Genomic DNA, 19987 nt, shown 5'->3' with positions numbered 1-19987 from the left:
CAAAATTGTTATTAGAGAAGCAGAGAAAGGAACACTAAGAGATTAACTTCCATAGTTAGCTAGTCTGACTGGATTCCTGCTCTCCACAAGCACTTATAAATGGAGAGGCACTGAAGATAGTGAACAGAAACTACTATTGCTTTTTCAAGTGTTGCTGATGTCCTACCTAAACATCTGGAACACTACAAGTTAAATCAGTGTACTGTTTATCAGTCTCGTTTTTTTTTTTTTTTTTGTCTTATTCATATGGTGTATGCATTAATTTAGATGTACTGATACAGGAAAAGAAGAATTAAAGCAGGAAGAGAGCAATGATTTTCTAACCAGAGGTGGGAACCAGGATCACTTGGGTAGGCATTCTGTCTCAATACAGAAAATAAATTACATGTACGTGGGCCCCATCCCTAGAGATGCTGAAATACACACCTGTCTCAGAAACACAACTGCTATCAATTGAACAGCATGTCGAAGTAGAAAGAGTGTTAAGATTTGAAGTTGAAAATAGGAATCTCCATCCTTTCAGTTAGCTATGTAATCTCCAAAATGTTGGTCAACTTTGAGTTTCCTTTTACTCTTCTTTAATATTAGTATAATAAAGGTACCCAAAATATTATAGAGATGAAATTTTAAAGAATTATGTGAAAAACTTTGTAAGTTATCAAAACATTATACAAAATATTCGTTTTTATTACCATTGTTATCAGAAAGCACTTTTTAGACTTCTCCAAAAATAAAGTTGGTCATTTTTCTATCTCTTTTTCTCCTCATTCTGGTATTCTAGCTGTTTCAACTTCACACGGTGTCATAAATAATCCCATGGCCACCAGAAACTTCTACAGAATACTCTTGACCTAATCATTTCTAGAGACCTATTATAGTTTCAAGGGTGTGAACAAGTCCATGCAAACAACATTGCCTAATTTTTAAATGTTTTGGCTTCATTCTATATTTAAAAGTACTATAAATGTCCCCTGTTACATATCTTTACATATAGTTAGTGTTATTTATTTATTAATCCTATGAGGTAAGGTAAGTAATGTTACCTCTTTTTTACAGATAAGGAAACTGAGGCTCAAAAAAGTTAAGTAACTTATCAGAAGTTACTAACCTAAGTTAAGTTCTGGGATCAGGATTCAAATGAAGGCTAAGTCGCTGGCCTGTTTATTACATGAATTTTGCTACAAGAGATGGCTACATATTTAGAGGAAGTATGCTCAAGACTGCTTTATCTTCTGGAGTTGTCAAGCTGCTGTCAAAACTGGTATCAGAAATGAGCTTATACTTTACTGCTTACTTCCTTCTATTGGACAGGGAAATAGCCCTGTCCAATCAGAACTTTCTATGATGACAGAAACAGTCTTTTTATCTGTGCTGCCTGAATTGGTAGCCACTAGCCACATATGGCCTGAAAATATCACTTGAAATGTGGTCAGCACAACTGAGAAACTGAATTTTAAACTGTCCTTCATTTTAGTAAAATACAAAACCTGAAAATATATGATAGATAAGGAACATACATTTATAAACTAATTAAAAACTTCTGTAGATTGCTATTTCATTTATAGCCTCAAGCTCTTAATTTGCATTGCCCAAAAAAATTATTTAAAATTCAAGCAGCCAAATATGCAAAATTAAAATATTTAGCAAGTACAAGCACATATCCATATAGTTATTGCAGATCAAGACATGAAAAAAAGCAGACAGCCAAAAAAAAAAATCCTTTTGAAAAGAAAGAGAGTAAGACCAAATTTGTTAGAGGCAGCCAAGAAAACTCCATGCGAAAATTTCATAATCATCACAACTTTTCAGATCAAGCATCCAAACAGATATATGATCTTTTCAGCAAAATACAATGCCAAGCACTACTATGGATCAGGCATGTTACCTGAAGACTTATTTTTTGTTCTTGAACCCTCAATGATAGCAGTAGAAAACAAAAGCAGCTGAAATGTGAAATAATCCCTAGAAAAATCAAGAATTAAAAAAATTCATAACATTAGTAAGAAGCAATTACTCAAAGAATGAAAAATAGGGGCTCACAGGGCTTATTAATAAATACTTTCAGAAATAAATTTATCTCTAACGGACTTAAAGTTAACATTATAGATCCGTGAGCTGTTACTGTACTTAAATATCATAAGGGGGACTAGAAATGACACTTAACAGAGGGAAACTGCCATTTTCACTATAAGGCAACTATATCAATAAAAACATGGGAGTGACCTTTATTAGAGTGTCTAAAACTCAAAGTTCATGGTCAACCTCTGCTTTTATCCTTTTTAGACCCTCTGGTTCAACTAGGAATGACTGGCTTCCTCTGCCTTGATGCCACTGACAATTACTGCCTTAATGTTTTCTTTAAATATAACTGAGAACTGACTATACACAGAGCTACTTATCATCTGCAATGTTAGAAACCATTTAATATTAAGACTAATTCTTTAAAAGTGGATAGAACTTGTGACTCTTCTGATGACTTTTAAGAAAAAATGTCTATTCTTGGGAATATTTTTGGAAATACAGATATTTGGCACCTTCTCCAAGAAAATGAAAATGTAAGTGGAATAAAATGGAACCCAAACTAGAAACCCTAAAAGGTAAAAATACACAAAAGGAACACAAACTCAATACTTAATAGATTTAGCTTTCTTGGGCCTTTTGTTCCTAACTTACTGTAAAAGGCTAGCTAGGGTTGCGTATTATATAAAATTAGGTATACAATAAGCTGCCGAAAGTCATAAAGTCACCTAAGAAATTATTAGATTACCGAATTATTCCCCAATCTTCAAGTCAAGATAACTATCCTATGCCCCCTATCACAAATCAACAATAAACCAAAATTCACAACCAATACACAGATTTGCTAAACTCTAAACAAGTCATTTTCTCAGACAAGTTGTCCACACTAAAAAGTATAGGAATATTCTAAAACTGCTGAACATATACAAAAATAGAAAATATAGACTTTTAACTAAATTTAAATTTGGTCCACCTTTGTTTTGAATCATTGCAGAGAGAAAACACGAGTCCTAAAAATACAAAAAAGATGATTTTCAAGCTTAATTTATTATTGTGTACTTTTAAAATTAGATTAATGTGTTAAATTATAATGTAGGCTATTCATATACAGAGAGTCAAGCAACCTGGGTAACAGGATAAAGCAAAAAAAAAAAAAAAACTGTTACTTATACAAAGCTCTAGATTCAAATGCCAACTCTTCAACTTATTTAGGAATATAATGAGAATAACAATACCTACGTCATAGGGGAGTAGTAAGAATTAAGGAAGACCTGTGAAATGTCTAGCACTGTAGCCGGCAAGCAGCAGACATGTTCTGAAGATTAGCTATGGCATCACTGGCAAGAAAGGACTCCTCCTCTGAGTTTGTTTTCTCCAATCGAAAGAAATGATGAAACCTGCTCCACCTGTCTCTTAAGATTGTTGTGAAGATCTAATGAGATAGTACAAATGGGAGAAGGCGGTCTCATGGAAAAAAGAACAGGCTTGGACTTTGGACAATGTGCAAACCTCTTTGAGCCTCGTTTTTCTTCAACTAAACTGCAGGTCATAATACCTGTATCTCATATGGTCTTTAATATTGACGATTAAAAAAAAAAGAGCTAATAAATATGAAACCACTTAAAAGGTTTGAACTAAGTTATCAGCTGAATATAAACAAAATTTTACTACAGCATTATTGAAGTAAACTGAAAAATGTCAACTCAAATGGTATTATAGCATGCAAAAATACGTATTATGTCAGAATTACCAGATTTATGGAACTAGGATTCTATCACTTTGTTAGAATGAATTTGAAAAGGAGTATTACAATGTATATGTCTACTGCTCTTGTTGACTGAAGCTGAAGCATGATGTCTTTCCTTTCTGCTTTTTGCTGAGCCTGTAAGATAATTAGTAGGCTAATAAATATCATACAAAGGTCACAAACTCAAATGCCTGAAGGAGGATAGCCAGAAAACATTCAAGAAGCAACTCACCTTCTTAATCATTTTGTAAGAAAAAAGAACAGCACAGTTGTGACGATGAATGCCAACCGAATTTGGCCTCAGTTTTAAGGGTGAAGAGGTTAACTGCGACAAACTGATGCACACAGTCCTATCTAAAGGGGCAGAATGCCATATAGGAATGAGGGCTCAGGGTGGCCAGATACTATATATTTAAAGCAGCTGCAAATTTAGATTTTTAGGTGAAATTTCTCATTTTTCAAAATACTGACAAAAACCCATTTTGATACTGTGTAAGCCAATTAAGAGAATGTAGTCAGATGTAGTCAATACTCTGCAATCTCTGTAATAAAGACAGTAAATTCCAGGAGGACAGGGAACCTTGTATGCTCTGCTCCCTCTAGCACGCAGCATAGTGTTTTGCACACAGTAAGTACTTGAATAAAGTATTTTTTGAACAACTAATGAAGCAAAAGATCTCAGGAGACCAGAGAAAACACCAAGTGACAAAGAAACTACCAACGAACAGAGAAAATGCCCCAAGGCCACGGACTGTTGTTTCAGTGGCCTGGGCACTTTGCAGTCTGATGACTCAGATGAGCTCAGACCTATTTTTTGTTAAGTGTACTGACTTCTTTACCCACGAGGTTATCAGCCAATCAACCAGAAAGCACTGGACATATACTGAGTTTGCCAACAAATACTTTTAGGTCGATTAGTATGGATAGGTAAAGTATTAAAAGTATGTATGCACAGGAAAGCTATTTAAAAGGTCCAGTCCTGAAATGATAAAGCAAAGTGTGAGCCAGTAGCTCTGACAGTAACAGCCATGAAACAATAACAACCGAGCCTTCTTTCTTGATCCCCCTTCACTCTGGCTACTAAATTACTAGAATAATGGTGACTAATTGCTGGATCCTGGAGAATCTAAATCAAGATTTAGGTAATGAAAGCATATGAAAATCAAGAAAGAGCAAGTATGAAAAGGGTTTTTAACACGTATTTCTAAGGACAGAGAAAATACACTCATTTGTAAGGTTTATTTCTTTTCAATGGGCCTGCTCAAAGTCTATCAATCCTCAAGCTTCCCAGCCAGTCAGCAGTATCTGAGTGACTCTCCTGGGGACAAGGGAGCAAGGCTGCTTCGACACTGAGAAACCAAAAAAAGCCACCAAATTGGGCTGAGGACAGAACCCTCCCTGCACCGAAGAGGAGGGAAACTTCTTTCCTAACACCTTCAAACAAACAGGGTTTAGTGTGTGGCCAAGTTAATGATCACTAGGCTCTTCTTCTATCAGAGAAAGAAATAACACTATGATCTACATGTGTGTCAAGAGATTCTACAACTGCTGACATTATGTAACACAGAAAGGTCATGAGCTAAGTACACACAGCAACGTGATCGAAGGTGAACCAAGATAAAGAATCGAAATCGATGCCTACTGTAGTGTCAGAAAGAATGAATAGAAGGAAGGAAGCCAGGAGGGGATGGAGAGATGAGGAAGGTGCGACAACTTTATAAAGTAGAACTTCCTAGAACCACAACCCATAATTTTTTAATTTAATATTTCAGAGAAAGGATAAAAGAAAGGTCATTGCAGAAAACTAAACTCGTAATCTAGAATAAATGTCATGTAAGTAACTCCAAAAAAAAAAAACAAAAAAACCAAAATCATGAATGAAAAAAGACACAGAGGACAAATCCAACTCTAATATTGAAAATACAGATATTATAGAAAGAGAAAAAGGAACACAGAAAGAAATACTAATCAAAGAAATACTAGAAGAAAATAATCCTTGAGCTGACTAAAGACCTGAGTTTTAAACTGAAAGGGCTCACGAAGCTTTAAGCAGGATTAATTAGAGATGGTACTGAGTAGGGTAGAAAAACACTAAAACAGACACATCCTGGGAAAAAAATAGAATTTCCAACCTTCAAAACACAAAATCGACCTGTACGCTTCCAAATGTAAAGAACAGGTAACTTATAATGAAAAATAATGAGACCTAGCCAGACTTCTCATCTATAATACTAGTAGTTAGAACAATTTTATAGACTTAAAAAAAAAAAAACCCTCAAATAACAATATCCTGTATTCTATATGAAGGCAAACCAAAAACATTTGCGCATGCAACAGCTCATTAAGTATATAATCCATGAAAGGTTGTCTAAGGAAATTATTCATAGAAATGCTTCTAAGAAAAGAAAATTAGAAGAACAAAAATCTCAATAAACACAAAAATGAAGAGTATAAAAAACCGCAGTGAGCGATTAAACATGTGTAAGTGAAATGTAAATAGATAATACTGTGACTGAAACTGTATTATAACCACAGGTTTTTTGAAATGAAAACAGTATTTCACCAATGCAAACTTAATGATGTAGAATGCAAACTCTGTTTCATAACATCCAGGAGCTGCAGATAGTAGGGGAGGAGGTGAGGGAAAAGAGCACAAAAAACCCCTTAATTCTGATAGAATATGACAGAAAAATATGTTTAAAGATACACATTAAAGTAAGGTAATCAACCAGGAATAGCAAGATGCATAGTAAAAGTTGTGGATTAATTTAGAGGGAAGGGAAAGCAACTTGATCAATCCAGAGAAGCTGGACAAGAACAAAGTAAAATAAAAAATACAAAATAAGTGACAGAATAATACCAAATTTGTCAGCTTTAATATAAAATATGTGTATCGAATAGTGTAATCTATTCAGTCTCGACAAATCAACTTACTTGCCATGAGTTCAAACAAACAAACAACTTAGGGAAACACAGGGAAGCAACTATCCTAGAGCACATGCAAAGATATAACAGCTCAGGAGTGAAGATGAAAAAGAGAAGGAAAAACGACTTACAAAATTAAGGTGAATCTAGAAGCACAAGAAAGAGCAGACATTCCTGAAATCACAGGGACAAAAGGAGTCAGAAACAAGAAAAATAAATTGGAAATGAAGAAAGTGTTAAAAACAAAGAAAAAAAATGCTATCTATTGAAAACAAAAGAGATCCAATGGCATATCTATAGCCAAAAATAAAATTCAAGGGGCGCCTGGTTGGCTCAGTTGGAAGAGCATTCCACTCTGGATCTCGGGGTCATGAGTTTGAGCCCCATGTTGGTTGCAGGGATTACTTAAAATAAAATTCCAGAAAACATTATAGAAATGAAAATATAACTAAAGCTGCGTATTTGAAGGGGACACTGAGTCCTAGAAAAAAAACCTAGCCTAGCCATGAAAACCCAAATCTATTTCCAAAATATCCTACTGGTGTCAGACTCCTTCCCAGTAGCATTTTAATACTACAAGATTGGAAGAATGTTTATAATACCCTCTAGGAAAGTAAGTGTAACCCAAAGATTTCACACCTAAACAAGAAGTCTAGAAAAGTATTTCCCATGAACCCTTCTCAAAAGATTTACATGAGGATGAACTTCAGCTAATCAAGAGATGCCTAGGAAAACCAAAGCAAAAGGACCTGCAGTGAGAACTGAATCTACTTAACTCTTAGATCAAAATAAAAATGGCAATTATGATTAGGGACTGTATAAATTGAAAACCTAAATAAAGGCAAAAGAGCTAATTATTATCTTTAATAAGTATCATTTAAAGCTGACAAAGCAAATAACAGAAGTATAAATATGTTTAATACTATTAAAAAGTAAACAAGAGATAATGCAATAACCAAAATCAGGATATAGAAGAAGGAAAGGAATTGGGGCGCCTGAGTGGCTCAGTTGTTTAGGCATTTGACTTTGGCTCAGGTCGTGATCTCAGGGTCCTGGAATCAAGCCCTACATGGGGCTCCCCACTCAGTGGGGAGTCTGTTTCGTCCTCTCCCTATGCTCCTCCCCCTGCTCATTCTCTCTCTCAAATAAAATCTTAAAAAAAAAAAAAAAAATTTTTATCATTTCATTCATCATTTCGTATTCATCATTGCTCATAGAAATTAACAGTGTGTAAAAATATGAGCATCAAGGTTATTATACAGTTACAGTTACACTTATGAAATTGATCTCTAAAAAAAGAAATACAGTTCTTCCTAACTAAAAGAAGAAATATGGAGCAAAGAAAAACTGGCTACTTGGTGAAATGTTTTTAAAAAGCTATAAAAACAGGAAGTATAATATAAAATGACAGAATTAAAACTAGCTGCATTACTAAATGTAAATGGGCTAATCCAACACAGTAAAAAAAAAAAAAAAAAAAAAGAAAAAAGATTAGATTGGATTCCAAATAAAATTAACCCTGTATTGTACACAAGAAGCATATCTGAAACAAAAAGACGAAAGATGAAAATAAAAGGAAAACACTTATCAGGAAAATACAAACAAAAAAAAAAGAGAGAAAGAATTACACTCTTAATATCAGACAAGGTCACAGTGCAAAAAGCATTAAAGGAGACACAGGACCCTTTAAATACTAAAAAATGCAATTTGCACCTAAGTTATAATGATTATGAATAACAAAATCATAGCAACTATAAAGCAAAAAAGTCAGGCAATACAAATAAAAATAGAAACGTCAGCAGTAGGACACTTTAATTCACCTCAGTCCATGACAAATCAAGTAAAAACAAGATGGATATAGAAGACCTTAAATTGAACATGAATATGGAACGTTTGCCAAAAATGACGTTAAACCACAAAAACTTAGTAAATTAAAATACAAAAATAGTACAGATAGCATCCTCTGATCATAATACAGTAAAACTAGAAAACAAATAGCAAAACTGGAGGAAAAAGGCACCTAACACCTGGGAATTTAAAGACTCTCCCTTAACTTTTGAGTTAAAGAAGAGATTCCCCCCCCAAATATAAAATATCTAAACAACAAAAAGAAAGTAATAGTGATAAAATACTATATAACAGAATCTATGGACCAGAGCTAAAATATAAGAGAAAAACTCATACCCTTGCATATTTATGCTGAAAAAGGAAGGAAGGAAAAGAAGAAAGAAAGGATGAAAGAAAACGCATTAATGCTCCCAACACAACAGACAAGGAAAAGCACATCTAAGGAATCAGAAGAAATAAAAAATATTTTTAAAAGCCTAAGAAATTAATTTTAAAACAGGAAAAAATGATAGACCCAAAGGCATCTAAGGTCAACAATAAAAAGGGTGAAAGAAAGCAAATCAGAAGAAATAAAAAATATTTTTAAAAGCCTAAGAAATTAATTTTTAAAACAGGAAAAAATGATAGACCCAAAGGTATCTAAGGTCAACAATAAAAAGGGTGAAAGAAAGCAAAAACTGATACATAAGTTAGGAAAAAATTGGGAAAACAATCACATTTAGGCAGAAAATAAAAAACCATAAGAGACTAATTTGCTAACAATATGCAGCAATGAAATAGATAACTTTCTACTTTACTTTTAAGAAGCAAAGCAGACTGAAGGCAGAAATCCAAACAGATCAATTTCTATAGTAATCAGAGAGAGCTCTTAGAGCCATCCTCAAAAAGCATGAGGCCCAGACACTTCCGCAGGGAGTTACACCAAACCTTTGAAGTTCAGAGGATCTGAATGCTATTTATACAGCTGCAGAGCATACAAAAAGGAAATCTAAATGATTTCTTCTGAAGCAAGCATAACATTGATTCTAAGACTCAAAAAAAGATTACCCCCAAACCAGTCCAATCTCAGTTTTGCAAAAATCCTAACTGAAATACTAGCAAATACACTCCAGCACCACACTAAAGGTAAAACTCCAAGTATTATCAGAAATAACAAATTTGCATACATCGCAGACCAAGCAAGGCTTCCAGGACTGTGTCCCATAGACCTACTCATAAACATACAAAACACCAGGAACAATTTAACATCCATCAACAAGGGACTGGTTAATCACCTGTGGCTCGCCCACCTATAAAATATAAGGTAATTGTAAAGAACAATGAAACTCATTTGGAATAATTTCCAGGATATATTATGGAAAAAACTTAAGGTTCAGAACCATCTACAGCATGATATCACTATGTAAAAAGTGTGGGGGCAGATTATGTGTATACCTTTACATATGCATTAAGTATCTCTGGAAGGATCACAAGAACTGGTAGTATTGCCTGCCTCTGGAAAGGGTGACTGAGGGAATGAGGTGAGAGGGAGACTTCACTGGATATCCTTTGTGTCTCTTTGCATTGGAACCACTGCAAACATGTTACCTATTCAAACACAAAATTAAAATCAATTACAAGAAAGGGGTGAGCAAAAAGACAGCAGGTGAATGTAAACAAAAAGAAATCGTTGGGAGACAATTCTCCCTAGGTCTCTCATGTTTCAGCATGTCTTAGACTCTCTTTTCAATGATTTTTGTAGAGCAAACAGCCTTGGAAGACAGAGGCAGTATCTTCTCCAGAGCCAAGGGCAGACCTGCTTACTTCCCACAATAAAACATTCAGGTTCCCTAACTAAGCTCAGGGTTCCTCTTCTGCAATGCAACTCACTGAGTGTGCAGATACCACCTGGCCCTTCTCACATCACCCTGTGGGAATTGAGGCTGGAGGAAGGGGCACAAGAAAATGCTGATACTCAATGTCCACAATAGCCAAACTGTGGAAAGAGCCAAGATGTCCATCAACAGATGAATGGATAAAGAAGATGTGGTATATATATACAATGGAATATTATGCAGCCATCAAAAGGAATGAGATCTTGCCATTTGCAACGACGTGGTTGGAACTGGAGGGTATTATGCTGAGCGAAATAAGTCAAACAGAGAAAGACATGTATCATATGACCCTCACTGATATGAGGAATTCTTAATCTCAGGAAACAAACTGAGGGTTGCTGGAGTGGGGGATGGGGTGGGAGGGATGGGGTGACTGGGTGATAGACACTGGGGAGGGTATGTGCTCTGGTAAGTGCTGTGAATTGTGCAAGACTGTTGAATCTCAGATCTGTACCTCTGAAACAAATAATGCAATATATGTTAAGAAAAAAAAAAAAAGAAGAAGAAAATAGCAGGAGGGGAAGAATGAAGGGGGGGAAATCGGAGGGGTAGACGAACCATGAGAGACGATGGACTCTGAAAAACAAACTGAGGGTTCTAGAGGGGAGGGGGGTGGGAGGATGGGTTAGCCTGGTGATGGGTATTGAGGAGGGCACGTTCTGCATGGAGCACTGGGTGTTATACGCAAATAATGAATCATGGAACACTACATCTAAAACTAATCATGTAATGTATGGGGATTAACATAACAATAAAAAAATAATTAAAAAAAAAGAAAATGCTGATACTGTTATGATTAATAACAATGAAAAGTCCTTTGATTCTGGTTTCTGCCAGAATTCATGAAACTGTGGCAGGCTAACTTGTCAGCTTGCAGGAAGGGTAAAATCTCAGGTCCCTCACAGTTTTTGCATTAGTCAAAATAATATTAGATAAAACAGACTATTAGGTAAAGCAGAAGAGAGAAGCGTATAATATAAAAACATTCAATCCAAAAGGAAAATAAATCATAAATATTTGGGCAAATAACATAGCTATGAAATATATAAAGCCAGGAAAAAATGTGCTGCAAGGCAAATATCACCAAAAGAAATTTAAAAGACTTTAGGGGCGCCTGGGTGGCTCAGTCGTTAAGCGTCTGCCTTCGGCTCAGGTCATGGTCCCAGGGTCCTGGGATCGAGCCCTGCATCGGTCTCCTTGCTGAGCGGGAAGGCTGCTTCTCCCTCTCCCACTCCCCCCTGCTTGTGTTCCCTCTCTCTGTCAAATAAATAATAAAAAATCTTAAAAAAATAAATAAATAAAAGACTTTTAAAAAGAAAAAATTGGTAAAATTATAGTCAGGGGGATACCGTAACAAACTCCTTCCTAAATCTGTCAGACTATGTAGACCAGACATAAGCAAGGATACAGACTATTTCAATAATGTAATCAAACTCAATTTTTTTTTTTTAAGATTTTATTTATTTATTTGATAGAGAATGAGAGACAGAGAGCATGAGAGGGAGGAGGGTCAGAGGGAGAAGCAGACTCCCTGCCGAGCAGGGAGCCCGATGCGGGACTCGATCCCGGGACTCCAGGATCACGACCTGAGCCGAAGGCAGTTGCTTAACCAACTGAGCCACCCAGGCGCCCCTCAAACTCAATTTTTTAGAAATATATATACATATGTATTTCTTTAAAAAAGTAAATTGAATATCTACATCAAAATGACTTCTCATTACACATATCCCTCCCCCCAAAAATGTATCTTTTGAAATGCAGCCTTTTTTTTCTAGCTAACCCCTGAATCAAGCAGATTAAAAATTGAAATGAGTAGTTATCTAGTAAATAACAAGAATGTTTTCTTATAAAACTCTTTCTTTATAGATATATACTAAATCTCAGACTGAGGTAAATGCTAAGGAGTACAGTTTAAAGAGATTAAGGTATAAAGGACACCCAAGTAACAATAATCTAGGAGGTGCTGAGAGGTCAAGAAGCCTGGAGATCCCAAATCAGTCTAGCAGAAAATGGAAGAAACCAAGCAAATCATAAATCTTATAAATATTTAGATGGCAAAGGAATAGGACTATCTAGAATATATCCGTTATGGCTTTTATTGTTATATTACCTTAATACACTTAAAGTGTTGAGAGTTGGGGCACCTGGGTGGCTCAGGCGGTTAAGCGTCTGCCTTCAGCTCAGGTCATGATCCCAGCGTCCTGGGATCGAGCCCCGCATCGGGCTCCCTGCTCAGCTGGAAGCCTGCTTCTCCCTCTCCTACTCCCCCTGCTTGTGTTCCCTCTCTCTCTGTCTCCATGTCAAATAAATAAAATTAAAAAAAAAAAAAATCTTTAAAGTGTTGAGAGTTAACTACAATCCCCCCAAAATGCAGAGCCACTGGGCTAATATTGCCTTCCCTGAAACCAAACCACTCAGTGGCTGGGGAGATGCTACTCAAGGCCATCTCAGAGGCAAATCCAGGGAAGTATTCTGAATTATCAGGGCTACTGTGACTTAAAGAGGGGGAGAAAAAGCATTAAAAAAAAAAAAAACAGTTATTTAAGTAATAAATGGTCACTGAAAAACTATTCACAAGCATTTCTTTAATAGTCCTCCCTAAAATCTTTCTTGAACTCAACAAAATATTCAGTGACTCTGCAAAATCCTTACTCCTCCCTTGTGGGGCGGGGGGGGAATCACATTTCATAATTTTCACATTTTGCAAAGATTCAACAGCCCTGGCATTTTGTTTAGAGGAACCAGGTACTCTCTTAACTATCTCTTTACCCCAAATTGAGTCACTCTACTGCTAACCCTCAAGTCACCTGAGACTCCTTGTTGGAGAAGCTTATTATAACTTCAGGCTGACTCACTAGCTGGACCCAGGCAATCTGGAGGCTCCTCACCCCGTCCTCTGTCCTTAAAATTCGCATTCTGCTTCCTTTCCCCACTCCCAGAAGCTGCCTCAAGGATACAGCCTTGAGACAGTTATGTGGTATTGAGAACATCTGGACAATATATGCGACTAAACCTAGTTAGGGCTCTATATAATCTTAAGATTTGGCAGGCAGGGATCTACCAGTATTGCTGCTGCCCAAGATAAGCCTCGTATGTAAATTCCCTTGCTTATAAAAACTGTCACCAACCAGAGTGCCTGGCTGGCTCAGTTGAAGGAGCTTGCGACTTTTGATCTCGTGGTTATGATTTCGAGCCCCACTTTGGGTGGAGAGATTACTTAAGTAAATATTAAAAAAAAAAAAAAAGCTGTCACCTACCAATTTGGACTGGTCTGTCTCTTCCTTTGGTCTCTGGCCTCTCCCTGGTCTCTTCCTGCCCTATGCATAGCAGAGCACTTTCATATCACAGCTGGGAAACTCTGGGGAGCTTTGGAACCAATACTCCTCCCGCTCCCCTTTCTAGACTCACTAAGCCCAACTCATCCTCTCTTTGTAATGCCTCTGACATGGCTCTCTTTCTCCTCCAAGTGCTTCATCTAACCACTTCCACATCAAGTACCACACCATTCTCTAAACTGGTCTTTAAAGAAATTATTTTCTTTACAAATATTTTTGCATATGAAAGATCCAAGTTTGAAACAATTCATTTTAAAAACTTCTTTATAAGGCCTCATCTTCGATTCTCTTATTGTTTTCCCTTGCTCCAAACCGGCCTAGTTGTTAATCCTCAACAGGCCCTCCGTTTCTCTCCAAACCTTATTAATCCTTTCAAGGTCTAGAACAGATCATCTTTTACTATACACTTTTCTATACACATAAAATATTTTGTGCAAGGGCAAAACTGTTGACAGACGTGGGCTGAACCCTAGCTTTGCTCTTATAGAGGGAAAACACAAAAAAATGAGAGAACTTTGGAAATGCACTGTATTCGTATTCGTATTAGAATTCCTTGAAAATAAGACTTTGTCAATACCACACATCTTAACCAAAACAAGAACAGTGACCAGGGAACAAAACCTTTTTCCCTTTGAGGACAAATATTGTCGGTTCACTTGGTCTTTTTAGGGTCTCTGTTGTGTTTCTTTGGATTTCTTAAAAATCAGGAAACCTTACTTTGAATGTTAGAATGATTTAAAAAAAAATGAACATTATGAAAGTGATGCAAGGATAAGGAGAACACAAAAGAGCCAAGACTGATAAATGATATGAAAGATCTACAAAATGAGACAAATCAGGAATTGGTAAATAAAGAAATGTCCTCATCCTGAAATTTTATTAATGAAATCAGAAATGGAACCTGAAACCTACCTCATGCTTTAGAAATCTATCAGAACTTCCTTCTCACTGAACTATGTATTTTAGTTCAATTTCTATTCTACATATCTCCTTTGAAAGGATGCTATAAAGAAAGAATGTATCTCCAGAGAAACAGTTATCCACGTGTAGTCACTGTACTTTCCACAGTACTTCTATTAATAGGGAGGATGAAAGGATCTAGGCTTCCACAAGATTAAGCAATCTGCCTGTCAAAATCAGACTTCAGATTTTAGCCGTGTAGGCCACCAAGTTGCTCGTCAAAAGCAGGAAGTATTTTTTTAATTAAATTGCAGCTTTAAGTTGTCCTATCATATGAGAGCGGATAGTCGAATTACCCCCCCACACACACTGCTTCTCCATATCTTATACAACTATTACTGCTGTGCAAGACCTTCAGACATCTAATTTGAAATTAAATAACTATGGGCTCTTAAAATAAAGTATCAAAGGAATTGCAGATTTGTTAGCATGTTAGGCGCCTACTCCAAGTCAAAGGTAGTATCTCTTAGTAAGAACAAGTCTTGTTTACTTAGCACTCACTACTACAAAGACTATGCATGATTTCTCACTTAATTCTTGTAATAAAGCTATTAGAGGCACTACTTCTAGTCCTAAGTTTCGGGGGGAGAAAAACAAGACCAAGGTGGCATAGCTATTAAGTGGTAAAATAAGGATCTGAACTCAGCAAGCTGAACTCAAAGTTAGTACTTTGTTCAAAGTACTGCTGTTCTTTATAATATTTTAAATGCAAACTGGTGCTGCTTTTGAGCAGCTACGTATTAAAAGTAGGGCAGTAAAACCGAATTTAGTGTCTTATAGGCATACAATTTTCATAATGGCATATAATGGATAAGACTGTAACAATGTTTAAGTTTCTTGTATGACCATGACTGATCCATTGCCTTTATAACGTGAACACAAACTAAATTTTAAATTACTACACAAAACAAAAAGCATTTTAGAAATGCTAACACAAGTGGAACAAGGTAAAATATTTTTCAGGTTACTTTAACATTTTTCTCTTTTCATTCGGTACTTGGTTTATGGTGTCCTTCGGTATGATTTTATTTTTATTTATACCACTTGGCATTATAATGCTCCTGAAAATCGGAGAATTCCTGTCTTTCAGCAATTCTAGAAGGTTCTCTGCCATTTCCCTTCAAACATTGCCTCTGCCAATTCCATCCCCCATCATACATATGTTGTACCTTTTGTCCCACAGTCTTTTAGTGAGCCTATGCCTTTGGACTGTAAACTTGATAAATATTTCTCAGGTTTTTTCCTCCCTCACTAGGTGGACCAGGATGGCTAGAGTGGGCTGGAGTTGAGTATTTCCCTTCTCCCAGGTCAGACAGGCTCTGGTTAACTAGTTTCTCTGAAGCAGGCCCTGTTAAGAACAGAGTCCTCTGGTATATTTCAAAATGGTCCCTCTCCCCCTCCCCTTACCAGAAGCAGCCATATTTATAATGGGAACCTGGTCAAACTCCTAGAGGACAATCTTACAAAACTGTGGGGGCCCCAGTGTGACTAGGTTTCCCTGGAGTTTTAAACCCTCAGACTTGTCTGCACTGAGCCTCCAGCAACTCATCAATTACAGTTCAGGTTTATCTACCCTGGCACTGGTTTCCTGCAGTGGTTCCCACTCCTGAATCTCTGCTAAACCTGAGACTCTGGTCTCTGTAGTCACCAAGGGAGAGGGGGCAGTTTGCCCTGTGTCCTCCCATCTCTTATGAATTCAAGAAAAGTTATTGGTTTCTCAGTCTGTTCAGCTTTTTACTTGTTGTTAGGACAGAGTGGCTACTTCCAAATTTCTTACATGTGGAGCTAGAAACCAGAAGTCAACTCCATCTCTTTTTCTGAGATTATTTTATATATGGTAGATGCTCTTGTCCCAAGCTCCATACCATGTACCTCTCTCATATTCTCCACCGTTGTTGCACTCTGCTTAATTTCCTCAGACCCATCTTATACCTCACTAATTCTCCTTACGTTCTATCTAATTTGCTGTTTAATCTATTTGTTGCGATTTTAATTTCAATGGCAGAAGTCTAAAGGGTTCAATTTCTAATTCACCATGTCTTCTTTTTTTTTTTTTTTTACTTATTTCCTCTTCATCCTCTTACCACTGTAATGATTTGAAAATAAATCTATAGTTCCAAAGTTCTTGGGGGTGGTAATTCTAATCACATCTGCTCTCACTCCTTGTATATTTTTAATTTTTCATCTCAGATTCACCTTTAATAGATGGTGACTGTATTTTTCTATAGGAATCCCATTTGAGTTTTAGAACAGTTGTGCTTTTGTTTTGCCAGCCTCTTCTAGGATTTGAAATTTCTGTAATACAGTATACAGTATAAGGGATCTGATACTTTCTACTGCCTTCAATTTCACTGCATTGCCTGACAATTTATGGGACAAAATAATGACTTTACTTCAATGCTGTCCTATAATAATGTAATCTTTACAAAGTCATTTAAAACTATTAGGAATCCACATTTAAGTTAAAACTCAACCACAGTAACCATCAAGGCAAATAAATGAACAGAGATGTCAAATCACATATAACAGAAACTCCACAAAAGGCAAAGTTTACACAAACTCAGACAATGATAACTACCTCCTTATTTAAAATCCTGCTTCATGGCTGGCAAATTTTTTTTAACCTCAATTATAAGAGATATGCCATGTTCAGAAAGCATCCTGTATTCAGAAAGATTAAAACATGTGAAGGGGGTCTTAAAACCAAGAAAATGCAGTACATAAGGCAAAGAGCAAGTTTATAACTTAAAATGAGAACCACAACCATCTGGAAAGCCACAATATCTACAGAAGGAAAAAGTACATTTTTTCTTACATGGAAAGCCAGGCCACTAGAAGGCTGCTTGTACACACGGGAATCCAAGTCTAACTGCCTGGTGCAATGTATCTTCAACATTTGAGTGAGTCTGTACATTACATTCTCCGGCAGACTGCACAGAAGGTGGGAGCCTTTTTCCTCACTTCCATTACAAAATGAGTTCCCTTCCAAGTGACTCAATCTTCCTTCAAATTTGTTTACTTTGACAGAGTAATAGTCACATCTTACTCTGTCCACAGAGTCAGGTTTATTCCCAATGATTCTGAAAAGCTCTGCTTTGATTCACTGATAAGTATAATAAACAACTCTTAAGTCACATGTCCTCCAGGTACACATGCACACACACAGTACCAATTGCCAATGAAGCAAAGATTTCTTTAAATACGAACCTGACCGCCCTCAATTGCACTCCTGCGAACTAAAATAAAAACTGAAATTTATAGGACACAAAACAAGCTATCATCTAGTGAACTTTAAAGACCAATAAAATGAAGAGTAAGAATTTGCTAACAATATTTATTTCATCTTTTGGTTTTGGATCTGAAACACTTTAGAAAATGAGGAACAAAAGAAATGAAGAAAGACTCTATGCCCACAAAATTTATATTAAGTTCACAGACTATACAACAATTATTAGGTCCATAAACTAAACAATGAAGCACACAGAAAAGGGCAAAGTATATGAAATAGGCAGTGATGACAGAAAGAAGCAGAAAAATGTTCACCTTTAGCCCACAAGGCTGGTCTACAGCCTGCATAGTTCCGATAAGGATCAAATATGGACTGGTTGCTACATTCTTAAAGGGTCTCATGACTGCTTGTATATGTCACACATAGTTAATATCAAGCTGAATGATAAGCACCAGAGAAATCTTGTGAAAGTAGTTTTATGAGCAGAAATTTGAAGAGAACATTTACGATCTAATACTCCCTGCAAGCCCCCTCCCCCTTGAGCACTAAGCATCTGCCCACCAGCTTCACACTGCAGAGTGCAGCTCTTTCTGCCCGCGGGTCCTGTCCCCGTGCTACTTAAATAACCTTACTCTAAGTTGCATAGTAAAATGTCTCATGTGTTCTTTCTTAACCCGCACGGCACACTCAGTGATCATGCAACAGACAGGCCCTGACTTAAGGGCAATCATATAGATGAACACTCACTGTGGCACTATGAATTTTTTCCTATCCTGCCAAAACACCACCTGCAGTAGATAACCACTCACATCATTCTGAATCATTCCCTGCCAGACTGCCTTGGGCCTCCTACCTGAACCTCTGCCGAGCCAGCTGCCTCAACCCTGAGAGCTTCCACCTAGCCAATTTTCTTCTTCAGTTACCAAGACTTGAGTATTTGCATATAGTATTACAGGTTAAAGAAAAAAAAAAAAATCACTGTGAGCTAGTCTGGAAACCAAAGCAACATTTAGAGTAACATCTCTGTGAGTATAAATCTGAAACTCTGAATCACCAGTTTATATTTAAATTTCTGAAATTCATCCTATTCTAGAGTTTGACTATACGCAAACAATGAATCATGGAACACCACATCAAAAACTAATGATGTAATGTAAGGTGATTAACATAACATAATAAAATAAAATAAAATAGAGTTTGACTATAAATATATCCAGCCTGAAAAACAAGCCCAACTAATCTCCTTGCTGTGAATATTTACCCAGTTAAATTAATATACATTTAACAAATAAACTTCAAAATTTCAGTTCTAGCTAGTTTAGGAAAGGCTGTAAAAGGTAAAATGAGCACCATGCTTAATAAAATTCTCATCTGACTATCAACACAATTTAGAGGCCTCATCTCTCTGATGCGTCTCTCTCTCTATAGAATCAATTTTTAGGAATTCAAATATGAAGTTATAAGAAGTCCAGGTGACTGAAACGATTCCGTTTCAGAGATTCTCTGACTCAACTTGCTCTAAACTTTATAGTACTGATTGATGAGATTTGGGAGACTGAAGGGTAACAGAATATGCTACCACAAAATAAGCCTCTTTGGTATAAGGATTATTTTAAGAGAATGAAAAACAACAGAGCCAGGAGAAGCTCTGAAAACACAGTAAACGTTATCCTTTTGTAAGGGTAATTTACATTTATGAAGGAAATCTCGTTTGTAAGAGTGTCTCCCTTTCAGCACCAGGAAGAAAAGGATGACTCTAAATCATAAGAGAATATTACAAGAGAATCTTATCAGTGGAGAAGGCACCTGGACTTAAATATGCATAACAAACCCCTTGTTTACCATGATTTTCCTGGTAACCTCCCATAACTAGCCGCTCCCAACACCACCCTCACTTTCTTTGTCTTTAGCTGAAGAAGGTATTTAAACCCACATTCTAAACCATCTCAGAGATTTGCTCCCTTCTCCCAGGGTATCACCCATGTATACAAGACTTAAGCATGTTGAACTTTTGTTGGTTTTTCTCTTATTAATCTGTCTTTTATTAGAG

At 36.5% G+C, this 19987-nt stretch overlaps 1 protein-coding gene across 6 annotated transcripts in view; it reads right to left on the bottom strand.

Moving 5' to 3' along the window:
• ZNRF2 (zinc and ring finger 2) overlaps positions 1-19987 on the bottom strand; it is a 140667-nt gene that overhangs the window by 67660 nt on the left and 53020 nt on the right. Inside the window, exon 3 of one of the 6 annotated variants that reach the window (XR_013442808.1) lies at positions 1886-1962. The exons of the other annotated variants lie outside the window; for them this stretch is intronic. The gene's annotated coding sequence lies outside the window, so the exon portion shown is untranslated. The remainder of the gene's footprint in view (positions 1-1885; positions 1963-19987) is intronic. 6 annotated transcript variants of the gene reach the window in all.

The sequence above is a fragment of the Halichoerus grypus genome, chromosome 12 (genome assembly GCF_964656455.1).
Source record: "Halichoerus grypus chromosome 12, mHalGry1.hap1.1, whole genome shotgun sequence".
In the NCBI taxonomy this organism is placed as follows: Eukaryota; Metazoa; Chordata; class Mammalia; order Carnivora; family Phocidae; genus Halichoerus; species Halichoerus grypus.
Note: the sequence above shows the minus strand (reverse complement) of the source record. Positions and strands in the feature narration are given on the sequence as shown.